This window comes from Ambystoma mexicanum, chromosome 6p, assembly GCF_040938575.1.
Source record: "Ambystoma mexicanum isolate Mex_15411 chromosome 6p, UKY_AmexF1_1, whole genome shotgun sequence".
Lineage (NCBI taxonomy): Eukaryota > Metazoa > Chordata > Amphibia > Caudata > Ambystomatidae > Ambystoma > Ambystoma mexicanum.
The window spans coordinates 318844527-318866875 of NC_090935.1; the positions used below are offsets into that span (position 1 = coordinate 318844527).

A 22349-nucleotide genomic window follows, 5' to 3' on the forward strand; every position below is an offset into this window, starting at 1 on the left:
GTGGAGGTGGAAGACCACTATAAAAGCCAGAGAACCCAGTCAGTCGGGGCCCTCACAGTGAAGACCCTGTGAAACCAGCCTTACTGTGACAAGTCCACATATACCCTCAAGAAATCCAACCCATGAGTACACACTTAACCCGAGAGGATGGAGTAATGACGCTCAAGCCTCGGTATCCAATAATCATTGCTGATGGATAAAATGTGTCAGCAAGAAGAAGAAAGAAGGGCAGTTGGGGTGGGTTCTTGGAGCAGGAGGCAAGAGGTTTGAGCTGGATGGTGAAGAGAGAAGATTGGAAAGAGTACAAGCTGGTAAGAAGGAAGAAAAGCTGGAGAGGTAATAGATGTGAAGAGGTTAGAAGAAGCTGTAGAGAAGGAGGGAGGCAGTAATCCAAAGAGGCAGGTGTGGCAAGGCAAGGGGGAAACAGATGAGGCCTATGGGACTGCGTGCGGTCATGCCAGGAGGGACCCTTCCTGGACAAAGTGAAGGAGGTGGTTAGAAAAGGAGACAACAGGCAGTCAAGAGGCTACTGAAGAGGAGGTGATAGTGAAAGGCGGTGAAGACAGCATTGAGAAGGAGGAGGCAGCCTTAAGAGGTCGAAGTGAGACAGAGATGGAGGGGATAAAATTGGGTGGCAAAGACAGTACTGAAGGAGGTAACATTAAGAGGGAAGGAGAAGGCGGTAACCCAAGTAGGTGAATATGGTGGCAAGAATGAGGGGACAACCTTAAGAGAGAAAAAAGGAGGTGGTAACTGGAGGCAGTGAAGCTGGTAACTAAGGTGGTAACAAGGAGAAGACGGTAACATCCAGAGTCAAGTAAGAGGTGGGAAGTAAGGACAGGTTGAAAATGGGAGGGGGTCATGAGGAAGGATTGGAAGAGCAGTGAGAGTGGAAAGGGGGGTAGACATCAGCAAAGAGGTTCATGGTGGGTACCAGAGAGGCCGGGGGAGCCAGAGTGCCCAGGGACAGCTGGAGGGGGAAGGAGTGGGGCTGGATGGAGAAACCCAAAGAACTCTAGCCAGTGAGAAAGAACAAGCCACCCAATTAGGCATATCAGCCCTAGAAGGTGGGAGGAGAAATGGGAATAGGTCAGGAGGGTTGCCCTCGGCAGTAGAGAGGACGGGGGGGGGCAGTTTCAGAGAAACTGGACAGGATAGAGCAGTAGGGAATTCACTGCATCTCTCCCTGCCTCCCAGCGTGATTGACTCACCTGTGGACAGACTATGCCTACCAGTTAGTCTTTGAGGTTTGGGGCCCCCGAAGCCCACATCAAGTGAAGCACCAGAAGACGGATGACCTACCCATCTTGGACACTAAGAGACAGGAGTGACTGTGTTTGGACTACTTCCGGAAGCTTGTGAGGCCCACTCAGAACTGGAAACTTTGACCAGCCTCACCCTTTTGTTTTGGAAGAACGCCCATTTGCTGCCATCTGGCTCATCTTACACCCATTTCCCTGAGTAAGACGGATACATTTTAACGTTCTTGCCTTGACCTGTTTCTTGGTCCCAAGTCCACTGTAAATGTATTTTTCCATAGCTAAGTGGGTCATAATGCACTGGTATCTTTCGTCTGCAAAGAATGGCTTCTTTGCCTCAAAATAGTGTGACAGTTCCTCTGCTGGCAAATATGGAAGCGTACTAAATATGTGCACTCGTTCAACCCAGCTGCCAATCAAAAGCGCACATCTTTTTCCTATGCACGAGAACCTCATACAATATTGAGTAAAACCCTTAAAAGTCGCAATCATGTTGTGAGGGAAGCGAGGAATAGAACTCGCTCCTTTAAAGTAAATTGCTTGCGGAATGGCCATTACATAAAGTCCAGCTTTCAGGGATGTGCTGACGGCTGGTAGTTTACACAACAGTCTTGAAGCCAGTGGTAGGTTTCCTAACTAGTGCACTGTCCAATATGGAAAAATTCACACGTGGAAGATGGCATCTCAATCTTGCACATGCAGGAAAATATAAAGGGGGAAAATGCCGAAAACGAATTCCCATAAAGTCGAATAAAGAGAGCTGGGGTTGTGGGGTGTCTGCAAAAAGGAAAGCGGGGGATGAAGACAGACAAAAAAACGAGAAAAAAGGGACCCTGTGGCGGAAATTCCGCCTCGCAATAGTTAGGTGGAACTCACGTCACAGGGAAAGAGCTGCCGAGATCAGGTAAGTGCCCGTCGGAGGTAAGTTGTGCGGGCTGGGAGTTGGAGAGTGGAGGGCGTTGTGGGCGGGGGTGCTGTTGGTGATTATTGTGTGTCAGCATTTCGGATTTGTTCTTTTCAAATTCGAAATTCCCGACTTCGGAATTATCACGGACATCCAAAGCTGATCCCTGCCGGATATCCGAGAGTAAGAAAGACTGTTGCTTTGTGCGTAAAAGATATCATGGGGTGCAGCCCTGCCAGTGCTGAGTAACTCATCATAGGGAGTCCTTCCTCTAGACGAGGCTTCTAATACTCAAACCGGCGACTACTTGACAGAGGCCCATATCAATGTCTTGGTCGCTCTCCAAGTTAGCTATAGGCAGGAAGGTTAGACCTGGAGCTTTCAGGAAGCATAGGGCTAAATACAGAAACACCAGCGGTAGTTTAGCTGATCTTCAAACCTACAAAAGGCCTCAGGATCTTTTTAAAGTAGGATTTTTGGAAAAGCACCAATTGAATTGTGAGTTTTACAGTAACTAAATCCTGTGCACCGTCTTTCTTCCAGAAAATTACCACCTTCTGATACTTCAAGTAAGTGCGTTTCTAATAGATCCCGGAGATCAAGTACAAAGAAATGTTGCGTGTCCTGCACTTGGAGGGCTTTTATTGGCGGTCCACATATTGAAAAGTAACATGTCTTTTTGTTGGATTCGGGAAACATTACATTGATCCAAAATCCTTGCAGCGGTCAAAATGGAATTGCAGAAAATACAAAAACTAGAGGGATTCAGCGAGTGGCAAATGTCTCTCTTACAGTGCAATGCATGTGGCAGCCCGCCACCAGTCACCAGGATCACCTGGTTTACCAAGATTACTGAGGGCTAGCAGTAGACGAACCGTTGGGGGCACCCTGCAGCGTCCAGTGCACCGGACGGAGACACTGTGGCTAGGGGCAGCCAGCAGATGGCAGCCTGGTTGCACCTAGGCTGGGGCTGCAGCAACAGGCCGTGATCACACGGTGGACAGAGGCCAAAGAACCACACAGACACGAGTTGCTACTTTCTTGCGGATCTGCTGCACTGCCTCTCACGTGCCAGCAGAGCCACTTTTATTTACACGAGCCGTGACATCATGACTCACTCCCTTAAAGGGGCCATGCACCCACAGATAAGTGGGCCATACACCACACCGCATGGACTTCGTGACTATACTATACGGACTACTCTGCGCTCAACATTGACGAATATTGCAGTACGTGCCCCATGCTTTCAAAATGGAATCTGTGTCTCCATCCAGGAAAATCAAGATGGGCCATCACTGGCGATCAAAACTGGAGGGGTCTCTACAGACCACCAGTCCTTCAGATTAAGGGCTCCCCGCCCTCTGCAACACACCTCCGACTTGTAAACACACTTGGTATATTGAACAGGCCTCCGTCAGCCACCCAGATGGAGGGGCCAAAGAACCTCAGGATTCAGTAGGTTGGTGTAATGGTAGCTGATGGAATGTCTGCTTTGGGCGGGGATGATTTCTGCTCTTTCAACAGAGCAGAAGAGGGGCAATCAATGTAGGCGTGAAGAGCAAAGTGTGCTCATTTCAGCTGCTGTCCACAGCATTTACCTCCTCAACTGATGAGCTAAATGTACCTGAACTGTATACGCCATTAGCAGGCTGAGCTGCCGTTAAGCCTCCTCTTTTATATACCCTGCTTTTATTAAGCTTCATTAGCTCACTTGTACAAATGGCTGTCCCTTCCATTAGCCTCGCCTGTTCTGCTAATTTCAGCGCCGTTTGCCGCTTTCCCTGGTAGCGCGGGCAGGGGCCCGTGAAAGTCAGAGAGCCCTGCCCCTTAGGGCCGAGTGACAGAAGGCCTGTCCGTGCAGAATGTGGAGAGGGGAGTCATGCAAATCGCAGCAGCAGCTGGAGGAGCCGGGAGTGCTTTCCCTTAAGCCAGTAATGACAACACAGGGCAGAACAAATCTCGCGCATGCGCTTCATCGTCTAAAAACTCTGCCCGGTTTAAAGTCACCCAGCCCCACAGCTCCCGCAATGGCCGCCCAGCGTGGCCTGTGCAACGCACTAGAAAGCGAAGGATCTGTCAGCGTTAACCGTGGCTCACTGGAGTGGTCCATGGAGTGATGTAAGCGTTAGTGCGGAACAAGCAGCTGCCTGCCACACAGCCCAATGTACCAATGGACATGTACCAGAGCTGTGCCTCTCATGAGGATGAAATGGTAGTACTTATAAAACTACTAATGCGCTTTTATATAGTCCAATCAAAGAATAAGTTCTGGCTACTACACTTGGGTACCATCCCCTCCCTCCAGATCACTGGCAACATCATGCGCCCTGTGCTTGCAATATAAGCCTTAATTTCTAGGGTGACCAGACCTCCCGGTGTTGCCAGGACCGCCTGGAAATAGGACTCCTGTCCCCCCGTCCCGAGAGTTTTTTTTTAAATTTAAAATATATATCCCGATTTTGGGAAACAGAGGGTGGCTACTGCTGTAATGCAACAATACAATCTGACATTTTTGCATAAGAAACTGTTTTCTAGCATCACCACTGTTAGAAACCCCAGGGTAGACTCGAACCTCCAAGCATTTTGTCCATAACCAGACGCTTCTACCGATTGCGCCACTGAGACTGGCTAAACAACAGTTAAAGCAAAAGCTCCTCAAAGCACGATAGTGACGTATCATTTTACAACCTTGCAGTTAACATATATGAGACGTGCTAGAAATATTTATTTTAATGCATGATCCCGTGGAGATGGGGTGCCATAGACTAGGGGCGTGACAGAGGCAGAGGAAGAGGAGGTTGAATGTGCTTAGGGTGCTAGTCCTACTTTTATGTTTCTAACCTGTCCCAGTTGTTCATTTTCACAATCTGGTCACCCTATTAATCGCGCATAGAAAGTATTCCAAGGTCTATTGATCATGAGCATCCTGGCAGGGGGTGCTAGCCAATCAATCTTTGAACGCAGGCTGTATTCACTGGTATAAGTCCCTGTTCTGAGCTTCGCAAGTGCTGTGCACCTTGCTCCACTCCTCCCTTGCCCCCACACTGCCTATAGCACCCTTGAAATGTTACACGGGGTTACTAAAGGTTAAAACAAATTATCAGGTCCATAGGAGGTTGGTTTTTCGTTTTTTATAAATAATGTTAGCCTTTAGCCCCCGTGTGTGCCGTTTAGTGTGTGCTAATGGCGATGCAAGCTTCGGTGGACAGCAAACGCTACGGCTAATGGCAATGGGGTCAGCCCACTGCCATAGCTTATATCGCCCAATGGTTTTTGTATTTTATTTGTCTTTTATAGAGCGCCTTAAACCAAAGCGCTGAACATTAAAATTGAAACACGGTACAATAAAATGTATTAGGTAGTCAAATCCAGAGGGTGATCACCCAGGGGTGTTGAAGTAGGTATGTTTTTAGAGACCCACGGAAAAGAGAATAGACAGTGATGGAACGAAGAGAAAGTGGGAGAGCATTCCAGTGGAAGGGAGAAAGGAGTTCAAATTATCAAAAACGAGACTGAGCACAGGGCGGGCGAGGAACCAAGAGTCTAAAGTGGGAAGAAGATCGGAGAGGGTGAGAAGGAATGTAGAAAGGTAAGAGTACAGTAGGAGCGAGACCATAGAGGGATTTGAAAACAAGACAAAGAAAGTAAATTTAATTTGAGAATGGAAGGGCAGCCAACCAAGTGTTGCAAGAGAAGAGGAGATAGAGCCCCAATAGGGAAGAAGACACAATAGACAGATAGAAGAGTTGAAGACTGATCTTAAAGGAGTAAGACGAGATCTGGGAAGGCCAGAGTGGTAGAACAGTAGAAGAGTCGAGAAAAGATCACGGAGGAAATGAAACGTTTGGAAGCTTGAAAAGTGAGAAACGGGCGAGCTGTGCGGATGTGTGGCTATGAAAGCGACAAGAACTGGAAGTGAGGGAGATATGATGAGAAAAGGAAAGATTTGAGTTAAAGTGGAGACCAAGATTACGAGTTGTGGTTAAAATTTGGAGCTTGGAAGGTGGGAAGGATATAAAAGGAGGTGGGAGATGAGGAGGAAGAGTCGTCCCTGAGAGGATGTCCAGGATTTAATAGCGACAAGACAGGTTGAGTGTGTGTGATGATTATCCAGGTAAAAGGAGGAAAAGGATAGGAATAGCTGAGTGTCATCTACGTAGAAATTATGTGATAAGCCAAAAGAGGAGATAATAGCAGCAAGATGTGATGTGCATAAGGAAAAGACAAAGGGGCCGAGAACTGACCCTTGAGGCACTCCGCAATCGAGCGAGAAAGACGTGGATGTCTTGCCCACCCAGGAGACAGAGAAAGTTCGGTTGGTCAGATAGGAGTTGAACCAAGACAGAACAGGACCTTTGATACCAAATGAAGAAAGTGATGCCAAGAGTAAGGAGTGTTTCACAGTATCGAAAGCAGTGGATAAATCAAGAAGAATAAGAAAAGAGGAATGCTTAGAGTAATAAGCCGAAAGAAGAGAGTTTAGTATGGAGATCAAGCCACTTTCTGTAGAGTAAAAGGACGAAAACCAGATTGAAATCGAGGAAGAAGAGAAGTGTCAGTAACAAGTAAGGAGATTTGGGAATAAATAAGACGTTCTAAAAGTTTAGAAAGATACGATAGAAGAGAAATGGTACGGAAATTAGAAACAATCAAGGGATTAGCTTTGGGTTTCTTTAGGATAGGAATAATAGATGCATGTTTAAAAGATGCAGGAAAAATAGACGTAGAAAGACAGATGTTGAAGAAAGAGACAAGATTAGGTACAGGAAGAGGATAGACCTTGGGGATGAGTGCAGAAGGAATTGCGCCAGTGGGAGAGGCAGTAGGGTGAGCTTTGGCTAGTAGAAGAGCATCAGCATTGGAAACTGGAACAAAATGAGAAATGAAGGCATAAGGAATAGGTGGTGTGCCTGATGGAAGAGAAGCTTTGATATCACGACGAAGGGAAAGGACTTTCGAAGAGAAGAAATTAGCAAAGTAAGAGGCAGAGTCATTGTCCTATATATTTTACATTTTTTGGGGCAAAATTACAAAAAGGGTCAAGCATGCAAGTACAATTATTTGATGGGGATGTCGCGGGAACCTCTAATGGGCACTGACTTATTCAAGGGATGCTTTGTTACTCTTACGAGCACTGTGGTGAGTTGAAGGAACTTCCCATTCTGATGCGTGATAAGGAAGTCTCAAGTGATTGGGTTGATCCAGGTGTAACCGGATGCGTCTCCCAATGGGTGGAAGGTGTGGGATCGCGCAGGTCCACTACTCCCACCAAGACAGAGTATCATTCCATTAGAGGCATCCAACACCCCAATATTGTATAGAACCGAAAGCACCATTGAAGTATAATACCCCAAACCATTTGTCTCTGTGAACAGTGCAGCAGTCAAACTTATAATTTGTCAGGAGACGCGCCACGTTCACTGATAACCATACAGAGTTCAAGGTTTCTACAGGGAATGGTATCCGCATTTACCAGTGACCAGAGGCAGGAGTCAAAGTGACCGAGCGCTGCAGAGATCCTGCAGGAGAAAGCATGTCACTCTCCAGAAAGCACACAACACCCTGTACTGAAAAACTGCAAAAAGAATTGAAGACAGCAAAATCGCAAAGCACATTTAAAGCCACGGGAACAACAGATAAGACAAATTAAGTAATTGACCAATGTATATAGGTTTATTGGGTTTATCCCTACAGGTTTAAAGATCTGTTAGAAGAAACCAGATGAAGAGCTCAAACAAAAGCCCAGACATAAAGCCCTAGCGAGCCGAGCCAATCAAAAAGGCTGTTACTATGAATGAAACCACTGGACAGAGCCAGGCTGAGTCCAGTGGAAGCAGGAGACTGGAAGCAGAAGAGCAGGTTCCATTCTGCTTACTAGACCCCAACTTGTTACAAGGTAGCTAGTTTTCTGGAGAAACACTTGGGTCATGATATAATGGTTTGCCGGCCAGAGGTCTAGGAAGGACCTGAACAAAGAATACTGAGAAACCAGGTCCTGGAGAGACCCAAGTAAATGAATGCACTGTGATGAGACCGAACCATGTAATTGTTGAGAACCAGGGCATGGAGAGATCCAACCAAATGCATGTTGAGAAACCAAGGTCATGGGGTGACTTCTGTGCTAAAGTGGATTACCAGGCATTGGGAATAAATCAGACAGTGCAGCAAGGAGCACTGAGAATAGGGCCAATGGAAACTGGGAGATAAAGAGGTGTAAGTAAAGACTAAAAAGAGACTAAGAAACCAGAGACCTCTAGAAGGAGAGATCGAAAGCAGGGAGAAGACCAAAGGAGGGTCTGGACTGAGTCGCACCTGGAAATGTTGTCCGAAGATATATTCCTTTATGTTCTAGAATAGGTCAGGACATTACAGTTTAGGTTATGTGATTTCTTCTGTCTGCCAAAGCTTGGAAAACTTGTGTTTTAGTGTAGGGGTTGGCCTGGAGACCAAGGATTTGTCCTCAGAGGGATAAGGAATTGCAACATTAAGTTTAAACGTTATGCATTGGAGGAATGACCTTGAAGGCGTTGGACATTGGGGGAATGTCCTATGTTGTGTGGACCCATCCCTGACACTGTTATTAGGAGCTTCCTTATCATTTGTTGAGATTCCCATAGTTCCTATAGGTGTTTGGTCCAACTAGTTCCATGACTTAATAAAACCATCTGTTTGAAATACATTTATTTTGCATCATGTGTGTTATTGCTCGACCTGCCAACAACACCCATGCTTCACCTCGTGTTGAAGCAAAGGATTTCCTGTAAGTATCCAAGCCAGTGAGGTGTGGACCGATGGACAAACATCTACGAAGAAAGGTGGACATAACAATACGTTGACAAGGGTGGGAAAGTCAACTGCGCAAATGCACCCCTGCCATCGACAGACTGTGATACCTACCTGCTCCAACAATGAAGAATAGCTAGCAGAAAAAGAAGCTGGTGCAGGATACAGTTGTCTAGTATGAAAATAATTTAGGGAGTGGACTGCTAACTACTTAAAGGCAGAAGACCAGCAAGTAACAGAACACCAACAATAAAGCACATGATAAACGGATGAATAGATGATGCACATGTTAATTGTTAGGCACAGAGAGTTAGAAAAGCACCAAAAGGTATCTTACGCTGTCCCTCCTGGGTATTTTTGATATCACAGCACAACAGCCATTTTGGCTTGGGATGCTAGCATTGGTGGTATTCGCCAACTTGCAGAGGGTGCTCCCACAGAGCTTTGATCACAACCATCATCTTTTGGTGGATTTGCCTAGAACCCTGCTCTCTGAACAGCAAGCATTTAGACACCAGGGAACATCTTTTCCATACCAAGAACAGCATTGCATACCATTCCACAGGAGGTTACAACCACAGGATCACTGTGGATTGTGGTGTGCCACCAGGACCTGCAAATAACCAACCAGGTAAGGATGCATTGATTTTCAACAGCTGACGTGGCACGAAGTACCTCAATATGTTTCTTGAACCTGAAATATTACTTTCTTTGATTAACAAGCGGCTCTTAACATTGACAGTGTGGTACTATTTTCAGCATGGACAATGCTGCTTTGGAGTCTCACAACTCGCACTTCTGACACTTAAATCGGCCCAAAATGTGGACAATAAAATTCCGGATGCGCCTTTACTGCGCATTCGGCTGCAACCAAAAAAACGACTCCCATTACACTGTCCAACGGGATCAGGGGGTGTCCCCCTGCTACCCTTGTCCAGTGTAATGGGAGTTGGGGGTGTCCCCCTCTTCCATTACATGGTAAGCGGGGGACAAGACAGTTTAAAAAAAAGAGAGTTAAAAAGAAAAGGACCCTGCAGTGCCATCTCCGACCACATAAGTGGGAGGAACTGACATTGCAGGAATAGAGGGAAGTCGGCAGTATACACAGAAGGGTGCCACCGAAACGGAAATAGAAAAGAAAGGGGTACGCGAGTATGGGTATAAGGGAATAGGTGATCTGTGTGATCACTGCGCCTCACTGTTATTGCATTCAGCATTTTTTTTGTAGACATTTTCGGCAGCACAGTGATCACATAGATCCCTTAAATCCACCTTTACAGAACGCATGGTACAGGACTACTGTGTTGCTGCAAAAATAATAGTGCATCCGCCACGCAAGATATTGGATTTGGAGAGCTGGAGCAATGGATAAAACGTAGTTAGCATGGCATTGACGAAGGGAGATAACACAAACCTCTGAATACGAGTGCTGGAATTAGGATAGGTATCAAAGCAAAGAGCAATCCTCTTCAGGATGCTTGCAGCTCCATTCTCAATACCTAGGATATGGACTCGGATCAAAGCAGCCGACTCTCTGCTCAATTATCCAACCTGAAGACTTGAGCATTCCAGCTAAGAGACTTCGAATACCATCCTCTTCAGGTAGATGTAGGCCATTGCCAGCCAGCCGTCCGTCCATCCAACCATCTCACCATTGGCTGCCTGCCCTGACTATCCCTTCAGAATCGAGGTGTATGTAGAACTGGAACTCTTATGTAGTTTGGGTACTAGTCACACTCCTCTCAGGCCCCTCTGCCCTGAGACAGAAATTGTAACAATGAAAGACTGTTGGCAGGGGGCAATGGAGTGACAGGAAAACCCATTCGGCGCAAGGGACTGGCTCATCCGCCACTGCAGGTAGATGCTGAAAAAGTGGAAGATTAGTAGCAGAGTTCCACATCAGGAGTGAGTGGAGTGTAAGGTTGCAAGATTTTAATATTGGGGAGTTAGTTGAGGGATGACGAGGGTGGGAGAGAGGCTGGGGTATTGTCACTTCGTGGATGGTTGAAGAGTCTGGTGTGGACCCATTTCATGCCAGGAGGGATGAAGCATCGACGCAGCACCCCGCATTGCTCGATGTATAGTGCAGGTTTCCAGGAGGGATTCAGATGTGGGGTGAAGGGGAATATATTATTGAGATAACATTTTCCAGGGAAGCACCTATTCGGCATTAAGGAGTAAGGAGCTGGGTGCGAATGCTCTTCAAGTCCCCAGCCACCAGTGCAAAACCATGCTCTCCCCCCCCCATCCACCCCACCAGGAAGGCCTGTCTGAGGACCCGACAGTAGTGTCGAGAGTTCAGCTCTGCCACCGGAAGCAGGAGCATGACATGCAGCCACACGGTCCCAAAGGTAGGGGGCAACATGATGCCCCTTCTTGGCCCAAGTTACAAACGCCACCAGGCACTGCCCGGCGGTGGGGGGCTGGGCAATCTGCATCGTGCACCTTCGCCAGACGTGGCACGATTGCACATTTATGTACAGGCTGATTAACTCCCCCCATTGTGTAACGAAGGGAAACGCCAGACTTGAACACTTAAGGACTGCTGCAGAGAATAATTTATGGTTTGTATGGTTTTACATGCTGAAAGTGCTGTTATTTTAGTCTGGAAGATTTAAAGTCTACAGAAAACCAAGATTGCTGGGCGTGCCCCCCTAACCGGTAGGAATGTTCTCAAGCTGGGATTGTGGTTTGCTTTGGCTGCCCGCTTATTGCCATACCTCAGGAACTAAAAAGATATATTTCATTATATTTTTCAATGGATGCATCCATTTTCACAGCAAATGTTGCAAGCTCTCGTAACCACATGATGCCTCCTAATGTGGGACACCCCAAACTTCGCCAAACATTGCCCCTAGTTTCTGCCTTTGCCTATGCGTCCTTCATTTGGTACCCCATCTTCTCTTCCTCTATCACCTCCCCTTTTCGCTTTCCTCGCAGACTACCATTTGTAAACCCCACATCACGATTGCTCACTGGTAGTGATGGCCGCAAGGTCCACGAGCATTGACCTCTTCATTGCAACCCCTTGTCACACAAGCAATGCACGAGGGCGATGGTCTAACCTCTCGCCCTAACTTTTCAACCAATACCTGGCAACTCTCGCCCACTGCATTGCCACTTTCTGCTCAAATTTCCAGTGCTACGCTGATGACACAACTCATTTTCAGGCAGCCCTCAGCCACCTCCTCTCCCTCTCCGATTGCCATTCAAGATTTGTGTGCCACCAATGATCTTTGTCGGAATGCCAGCAGGACAGAGATCCTCCTCATCGGCACAGCTTCACCATCCTTTCCCCTCACTCTCTGGCCGGATTCTCTTGGCCCTCCTCCTACCCCCCTACCCCCACCTGTGAGGCTAAGAACCTCGGAGTCATCTTTGACACCACCCTTTCCTTCTCCGCCCACATCTCTGAGGTCTCTAAAAGGTCAAACATCCTATTGCACCTCTTCAGAGGTACTCTGCCTTTCCTCTCCTTCCCCCAGAAGCTCATGGTATCCCAAGCTCTGGTTCTCTCTAGCTTGGACTATTGTAACAGCCCCTTTTCTAAATCTACCTGCCTCTACTATCCGCCCTCTGCAACTAATCCAGAACAGGACTGCAAGACTTGTCCTTGACCTCAAGCCCTGGGATCGTATCTCTCCAGCTCTGAAATCTCTCTATTGGCTCCCAGTGGATGCAAGGATTAAATTCAAAACCCTCATCATTGTCCACAAGGCTTTCTGGGGTCTGGGTCCAAAATACCTTCAGCTATCCCTCCGCAAATACCTCCCCTCTCGAGCTCTTCGCTCCTCTATCTCCAACTCCCTCAGGGTCAGTCGTTTTTCAAAGAAACGAGCTGGGGGTAGAGCTCCGTCTTCGGCTGGGGACTCCCTCTGTAACAGCCTCCCTGCCACTCTAAAACTTGATGAGAACCATCTTTGGTTACGGAAGCACCTCAAGACCTTCCTCTTTTCTTCTGCCTTCGCTCCCCCTCTCCCCTGCTGATCTGTTCTCTCTTGGCACTGTGCACCTGGCCACCCTCTGTCCTCCGGGCCCAGGTACCTCCTCACCCTGCCACCCTCCCGCACTGCCTCCGGGCCACCCCTTGCACTGGGTTCTGTATCTGTACCCATACAGCCCCCCCTTTTTCTTCCTGAACTTATCAGACCTACCCTGTCTGCTGCCTTAAACCTAGCACTTGCAAATTGCTGGCTGCACTATCACTGTTTGTTGCCTTTATTATTTATTTATTGTTATTTATCTGTTTCTCCTCTACTTCGCACTTTCCACTTCTCCCCCCCTCCCATGCACTTTTCCCCTCCCCCTCTCCTATTGCACTTGCGCGTTCTCAATGTCACTGGGCCTAGTAAGATCGCTGTTTTTGTTCTCCCCTGTTCCCCTCCCTTGCCTTGTCGCGCTCTGAAACACTGGTGTACGAGTGCGATAGAAATAAAATATCTATAATTGTGAAGCAGACTTCTATATGCCCATACAAGGCTCTGAAGGTACGCATACATATGTAATGTTGTGCTCACACTTGGAGTTTGTACTAATCATCATATGCGTTAAAAGAATGTACTTTTTGCTAAAAGAAGAGGCCTTCTCTTTTATACGGTGGCGTTTAATGGCCATATATGAATAGCAATTGCAAACTAGAAAGAGACCTGCTGACCTGGCAAGAACTTGTTTTAACAGAAGAATTGTGTTTGGTCACTGTATGTCGAAGCATGTTGAGCCTGCTAAAACTATCTGCAGATTACGGGTGGGGAAGGAATGAGTAAGCACAGCCTCGTGCACAGAGATACACAGAGGGGCACGAGAGAGAGCGAATAACAGATAACAGGAAACCACAATAGCAGATGTTGAACTGTTGACCGTTGATGCAAAGTCATGACTGGGAGGAACCGCCTTGTGGTGGACATAATCTATGTGCAGCAATGTATGACAATGTAAAACAGATGGGTATAAAAGGACCACGATGTGCAGGGCAAAGCGCGGCACTTTGACGACTTGCTTTGCGAGACGTTTGAACTTGCTGCCCATTCGCGAATGCTTGTGCATTAATAAAGTAATGTTAACTTGGCTCTTTTCTGTCTGAGTTATTGCAGGGTCCCTCTTGTACTGGTTATGGACGGCGAGAAATCGCACCCACAATTTTGGTGTCAGAAGTGGGACGCGAAGGAGCGACAGTCCGTCACTGGGTGAGGAACGCCGCGGCGGAACCGGAGAAGGAATTGATCACGGGGCCCCAACAACTGAATCCGCACCTTTGATTGCAACCAACGCGTCATCCTTGTTTTTCCGGCTCCGTCGGCGGTGGAACAGCAGGCTGTCGCCCTTCGGGTCCGGAACACTCTGGCGGGACCCTTAAGATAAGTGGTATGGACGGATGCATGATGGAATAAGGAAATAATGATTCAGGGTTTGTGAAGAGGACGGTGGTAAGTCCGTCTATGAAGAAGTAATGTTGAAATGATGATATGATATGTTAGATACGCCAGGAGGATGTATTATTATTGTTAGCCAATAGGTGCATATTTGGGAAAGGTGAGTGTTTTAGGCAATTGTGGTATACCAACAAAATGGGTCAAGCGGCTTCCAGCAAGAGTGGTATAGGCAAGAGACACTATGCCCCTCTTGAAGGAACCCCTGCATTTGATATGTTGATTAAACATGGATTGAATTCAACATTGTTCTTAAAAGAATGGTCCGAATACACAAAAGATTTGATTGAGCATAAATGGCCAGACACCGGGTCCTTTGATGTGGACCGCATATCCAAAGTAGAAATAGAGTTAGTAAAAAGACGGGTTAGACCCGCACAGTTTGAGGCTATACGACTATGGAGGGTAGAAGCAATGCGCAGGCGCAATGCTCAGAATAAACAAAAAGCAAAGGAGCAGAAGAGAACGGTAAATCAAAAATTACATGATCTAGAGATAAAAGAGAAGGGTGAGAGGCTAGATCAGTTGGATAGACATATGATGATTAAGAACAGTGGGGGTATGTATCCTGCCGTGCCGGTGCCTCGATATGAAGATGTGATAGGGCTAGAAGCAGAACAAACAACGACTGAATTATTGTTTCCAGGAGCTACAGCTCCACCGGCAGACAGTGAGGGTGAAAGGGTGGAATTCCCAATGAAGTATGGAGACCCAGATAGGTTGATAGACCATAGGAGAACGACTACTGTAGAAAAGGATAGAGATGGAGACTTGCAAATCCTTATGACCGGGCTGTATGGCACACCCCTCAATGACAGCCTACGGGACCAATTGGGGTGTTTGACACCTTTGGAATTTAGGACAGTGGCCACTAAACTATATACCTTTCATGAGGGTAACTGTAAATTGAGAGGACAGAGTACTGCGGATCTGCCCTCAGCATATCAGGACGCTGTCGCGTTACTACCAGTGACTGCGTCCAGTGTTCAGTTATGGGGATGTATGTCAGACATAATAGAGGAAGTCATAAGGGGCAGTGTTGAATGGGAGAAGGAAAAGAGGGCATGGGAAAGAGAGGTGAGGGAAAGAGAAGCTAAACTCAAAGATGCAGACCAGGCGGGCCAAAACGTAGCTAATCGTATGATAGCATCCATACACTCGCAGTCCATGTCCACCCTGGTGAGTCTGATGGAGGGCCTTGGCTGGCCTATACAAGTAAACGTAATTAAATATCTTCTTATTAGGGTGGATGATATAGAAGAGGAAAAGGAGCCTAGATATGTGTCCCAGTGGAATAGGATTAGGACGGAATTGGATAAGAAACTGCTATCTAATATAAGAGTGGATGATTCAGGGGCGGAAGAATGGAGGATGGCTAAGGTGGAGAAACTATTAAAAGATTATAAAAAAATAAAAGAGAAAACTCTTAGTCACCAGTCCTCTGCTTCATCACCAGTGCAGGCCCTTGTGAGTGAACAAACAAATACAGAAAAGTCACTATTAATGCCAATGAGAGAGTGCCAACCCACCATAGAGGCAGCCACTGGTAACATGATGCGCACCTATGTGTATGTCCCTTTATCCCGAATTGAATTAATGCATATCACCAAGTCCATCCCCGACCCCCGTATAGACCCGGCAGGATTCTACAAAGAAGTGGGAAAGTTATTCAGACCAGGGTTATTTACCGTAGAGGATGTAGATAACATATTGTTAGCCATTGTCCCAGAAGAAATATGGACCCCCTTTCGTGCCAAAGACAATGAAACAATAAAATGGAAAGATGTAATGGATGCGAGCAAAAATAGAAAACTGCATGAGGAATATCCTGAACCCCTAAGGGGGCATGGCATGGCAGTCCTGAGGGCTCTAGAAAAGGTGTTACCCCCATTTGATGTGAATGTGGAGAAACTGTCCGCTGTGATACAGGGTGCAAGTGAGGAGGTAGCACAGTACTTTCTGCGTTATGAAGCAGCATTCAAAGCGCACAGTGGGCTAGAGATAGGGTCTGAAACGGGCCAACGGTACTTTGCCACAAACTTTGTAGAGGGGCTCCACGGGCCAATTCAGGAGAACATTAGGAGGGCAGAAAGTACATGGATGACTAGAAACCCCCGGGATCTCCTCGAAATGGCCAGGTATTATGAAAGAGGGGAAAGAGTAAAGGGACAACAAAAGGCACGACAAGAGAAGGATTTAAAAACCAAAGTGTTGATGCAACAGTTGCATCAAGGGCCCCAAGGCAGGTATAACTACAATAATAACGGCCCGTCACAGGGCTATAGCAGCAACATGATAGGGGGCCAAGGGACAGGAAGAGGTACAGTGCAAGGAGGTGCGCTATATGGGAGGAGTGATGGGCTACCCCAAGATGTATGTGCCTTCTGCAAGAGACCCGGACACTGGAAATCCCAGTGTCCCCAGAGTGGTGGGAGAGGAAGGGGCGTACGGCCCCCTTCACAGACAACATTTGCCCCAGGAAATAGGACTGGTGGGTACGGCAACCAAGACAATAGAATGTTTAAACCCCCTCAACCCAATGCCTTTGACGGGCAAGCAAGAGGGGATGTTCCCTGGCCGGCCCCGCCTCCCCCCAATCTACTGTATCAGCCACAACAAACGACACAAGTACAAGGTGTATGCCAGGGTGAAGAATGTGGAGAAGGGGTATACTATAACGATGATTTTCAGGATAACACAAGCGATATGTCCTGAGGATGCCGGAATGAGATAGCGGGAGTGGTGCAGGTTCCTATAGACCAAAGGGGGCCTTATGCCTCTATTAGGATCGGCCCCCACCGAAACTTGAGATGTCTGGTAGACACGGGAGCTGGAAACAGGCACACCTGATTATACTAAGAGATTTTGCCTTTTTGTTGATGAACAGGAAGGTTGCGCTGTGTCAGTCTTGACACAGGAACAAGGGGGTAAACAGAGACCATGTGCATATTTTTCTAGCACTCTGGACTCAGTAGCTCGAGGCCTACCCCCATGCATGAGAGCAGTAGCTGCAGCAGCGACAGCCCTAAAACAAAGTGCAGGTATCATCCTAGGGAGTGAAGTAACAGTAAAAGTTCCACATACGGTAGATGTTCTTCTGAATAGAGTGCATACACAGCATTTGACTACAGCTAGACTCACACAGTATGAGATGATCCTGTTTGCCAGTAATGTAAAAATTGAACGGTGTAACACTTTGAATCCAGCGACACTGCTTCCTTTGCCCACCTCACCTGATGACATTAGGCATGATTGTGTGATTCAAATGGAAGAACACACTAAGGGTAGAGCAGACCTGCAAGACACCCCGCTGGTTGATAATGAGGGTATATTATTCTGTGATGGTTCCTGTTTCAAACTGCCAAATGGGGAGACAACAGCAGGGTATGCAGTAACTACAGGGGAACGGTTGATTGAGAGTGGGAAAGTGTGTGAAAAATCGGCCCAGGCAGCAGAATTAATTGCGCTAACGAGAGCATTAGTGTTAAGCAGCGGCATGAAAGTGACAATTTATACTGATTCAGCCTACGCGCACGGGGTGGTTTCCAGTTTTGGTAAACTCTGGGGAGAGCGTGGCTTCTTAACCTCTCAAGGTGATACTATTAAACATGCCCGATTGATTGCTGAATTATTGCAAGCCCTTACGCTGCCCAAAATGGTGGCCGTAGTGAAGTGCTCAGCGCATAAAAAAACACTGGATTATGTCACGCAGGGAAATTCTTTGGCTGACCAGATGGCTAAACTAGCTGCCACAAGGGACACTCGGTGGGAAGCCCGACAGCTCATAGTGGGGAGGGATGTGACTATGGAAGGGACGAAGGAGCGCGTAAAGGAAATCCAAGCAGATGCAACCATTGAAGAAAGACTATCTTGGCACAAGGATGATCAATATGAGGAGACGGTAGATGGGCTATGGGCACATACCAAAACGAACACCTGGGTACTACCTGACGCATACTTACCTGTGATAGTGAGCGTGGCTCATGGTCCAACCCACGTTAACGCAAGAACTATGGAAGAAGTTTTAAGTACTGTGTGGTACAACAAAAGATTGGGAATGTATTGTCGCCAATGGGCAAAACAATGTGAAATATGTGTTTTATATAATGTGGGGAAAGGTGTACCGGCCCCGGCGGGCCACAGTAAGTTACCCACCTGCCCTTTTGAGGTGGTGTATATGGACTTTATACAGCTGGAGCCTGTAAATAAACATTCCTACTGTTTGGTGATGAAATGTGGGTTCTCAGGATGGGTGGAAGCATATCCCCTGCGGGTCAATAGTGCCACCTCCACAGCACAATGCATATTGAAACACTGGATGCCCTTGACTGAAATGGCCGGATGCATTGCCTATTGCATTATTGAGTATGCGTACTATGCCTAAGCGTACACATGGTTTATCTCCTTTCGAAATTGTTATGGGGCGTCCACCAAGTATTGGGACCCCCATATCACCTAAGAGATTGTCTGAGCAAGCATGGCCTGCATTACAACAGTACTGTATTGGGTTAACTAATAGACTGATTTCTATTAATGCACAGGTGAACGCAGTAGCTCCATCTCCTCTGATAGGAGAAGGTCACGACGTGCAGCCCGGTGACTGGGTTGTTATAAAAGCCTTCGATCGCACCAGCGGACTGCAACCCAGATGGAGGGGCCCGTTTCAGGTTCTCCTCGCAACACAAACTGCGGTAAAAGTTGATGGCAAACCGCACTGGTACCACGTGAATCACGTCAAGAAGACGCTGCCACTATTGATTCCTCCAGAAAAGGGAACCGACAAACCGCAGGTTGCAAGTGTACTGCCAGATGCCAGTGACAGGTGTGCCCATCGCCTCCGATCCCGTGACGTGTATGTGCCAAGCAACGTGTAAGGACACTGTTTTGAACTTTGATCATTAGGGAGATGAACATTTGGACTCTCTTGTTGGTTTTAGCAGAATTGTGCCTTACTGAAGACGACGGGCTTGTAGCCTGAAGGGCCTTCGGCGTTCCCCTCCTGGGACAGGCACTACGAGACGTGGGACAGATCGGATGAAGGTTTTCAGTGAGACCTACCACTATTAGAGTAATAAGGACACTGGTGCTTTAAATAGGGGATATTGCTATATCGCTAGGTTGCAACTGATATACGCTGTATACTGAGCCATATACTGAACTATGTCTACACCCGTGTATGCTGGTTTAGTCCCTGAACGGATAAGTGTATGCTCCTCAAACACAGAAGGTAAGAGGAAAATACCAGTTTGTACCACAAGAGGCAAAATTTTGTTTTCTGTATGCACGATAGTAGTACTAATAGCATTTGCCATAATATTCTGGTATCTGGAACATCCATCTAGATATGAATTAAAGAACCTGTTGCCCGAGTCAAATGAAACAGGGAGAACAGATTGGGTCAAGAGCAGGAATCGAGATGCCTATGACCAACACGACCCGGAAGACTATGCCAAAAATGAATACGTGAAGATAATAAACACAACATATGGGGTAGTGAATAAAACTGATTGCTGGATCTGCACCCACATGCCCCGACATAGCAGTGAAGGCATCCCAGTGTACGCATCGCCAGTTACTGAGGATGCGGGGTGTACATTAATTTACATGAGAATAGTGTCAGCACAGCAATATATGATACCAAATACCGCTTGTTATGTTAGAGGAGAGAACAAAACCCTTCTAAAGGAAAAGATACGCTATAAAATCAAAACTGAGGGAATCGGGCTTGCACCTGCTATGGTACAGATAGTAAGAGAACCTCCTCCCCCTATCACCATCACAAGGAGATAGCTGGTGGATGAAGCTCCTGAAAGAAATTGGATGGCAACTTCTTACGCCTATACTGGTTCTAGCGGCAATAGTTGTAGGAATTTGTCTCTGCATCCAATGTTTCCCGGTATGTGTGTCGTGCTGTGTTTCCATGTGTTCTTCCAGCATAACGCGCCTAAATCCAATGGATAAAAGCCATGTACAACAGGAATTTTTTGACATGGGAGGCCTGGAGAAGATTATGGTACATACAGTATGTGATGATGTTGCTTTCCTGCCATCTGCTTATGCTAGGAAGGTTTAGATTGATGCTCAAGTGTGAGCAAAGGGTGGATTGAAGGTACGCATACATATGTAATGTTGTGCTCACACTTGGAGTTTGTACTAATCATCATATGCGTTAAAAGAATGTACTTTTTGCTAAAAGAAGAGGCCTTCTCTTTTATACGGTGGCGTTTAATGGCCATATATGAATAGCAATTGCAAACTAGAAAGAGACCTGCTGACCTGGCAAGAACTTGTTTTAACAGAAGAATTGTGTTTGGTCACTGTATGTCGAAGCATGTTGAGCCTGCTAAAACTATCTGCAGATTACGGGTGGGGAAGGAATGAGTAAGCACAGCCTCGTGCACAGAGATACACAGAGGGGCACGAGAGAGAGCGAATAACAGATAACAGGAAACCACAATAGCAGATGTTGAACTGTTGACCGTTGATGCAAAGTCATGACTGGGAGGAACCGCCTTGTGGTGGACATAATCTATGTGCAGCAATGTATGACAATGTAAAACAGATGGGTATAAAAGGACCACGATGTGCAGGGCAAAGCGCGGCACTTTGACGACTTGCTTTGCGAGACGTTTGAACTTGCTGCCCATTCGCGAATGCTTGTGCATTAATAAAGTAATGTTAACTTGGCTCTTTTCTGTCTGAGTTATTGCAGGGTCCCTCTTGTACTGGTTATGGACGGCGAGAAATCGCACCCACAGCTCCACAACAAATCCAACAAGGCAGATGGTCCCCAAAAGACAAGTAAAGACGCAATAACCAATCACAACATTTACTGGACATATCATTCCCTTGAGACACGTAAACAAGCATGTTACTTTGTACATGCAAAATACACTATCCTCGAAGGCAAAGAGCAAGCAAAGGGGAGGAAGGATAGTTATGGGGCAACGCGTTGGTCTTGGAAGCGAGACAAAGCAGCGCAACACAGGTTCGAATCCAGAGTTTTGAATCCTAATCCTGTGCATAGAAACCACTCGCTGGTATTAAGCGCGTTATAAATTAACAATAAAATTAAAATACAAAGACCAAGTTGGGAAATGATGATGGAAGCGGAGCAATGAATGAGTGTTAAAGTTGGGAACATTCCCAGAGGTTCTGGAAACAAACACTAGATTCCAGCAGAACTACGTAGTTGAGTTATATAAAGTATATGGGCATTATCATCAGAATTGATGCAACACAGTGTCTCTTATTACTTTTTCATGATGTCTTACTTGCCCACCTTCTATTGGAGCTCCCACTCCCAAAACATGCGGCATCCTCAATGCAAAAGCCTGTGTTCTAGTTGTTCTCTTTGCAATAGTGTGTGGAGTCCTAAACAGTTCCTCCGCCTGGTGTCCACCCGACTATTGACACTTCCACTCAATGGACGCTGGAAAGAAAAGGGCTGCAATATCGAAGTGATCCAGACCCCAGGTGGAGGGTTAATCCGCCTGGGGTCTAGATCAGCGAGGACACGGGTTCCAATGGTGATTGGGTCAGATCAGGGTTCGATCTTTCAGAGGTGGATGAAACAGAGGACCAAGATGCTTGGGTAATTGTTGGGCTTTTCAAATATTTCTAAACGCAGCCAAGAAACAAGTCCACCACACTATGACAGGCTTGAGGGACACTACGGGTGACTTTCTCCGGTTGAAATGCCAACACAATACAAAAATAATTACACACATAGTGGCACACTTTCCTATGTTTCATCATAGGCGTTACAGGTGAGCGAAATGGCAAAAATGTGCTTTGATGAGAAATGTACAAATTGTGGAAATAATCCATCGGTTTTACTAATTTCATATGAGGACCATATTTGTCAATTTTGAGCAATTTCCCAATCATAAATTATTATTTATTTAGCAGATTATGCGTACATTTCTGCCAATTAGGGGGTGCAAAGTGTGCTAGCCCCCAATTGCTCGAAAACTA

The 22349-nt window shown here is 46.7% G+C and overlaps 1 protein-coding gene and 1 long non-coding RNA gene across 5 annotated transcripts in view; one reads left to right on the forward strand and one right to left on the reverse strand.

Annotated features, from left to right (window-relative positions):
* PDZD2 (PDZ domain containing 2) overlaps nt 1-22349 on the reverse strand; it is a 1567362-nt gene that overhangs the window by 908999 nt on the left and 636014 nt on the right. The window lies entirely within an intron of this gene.
* On the forward strand, nt 13435-21058 carry LOC138511413 (uncharacterized). Its single transcript, XR_011280616.1, has 2 exons — nt 13435-13996; nt 18914-21058. It is a non-coding gene; the product is annotated as an uncharacterized lncRNA (long non-coding RNA).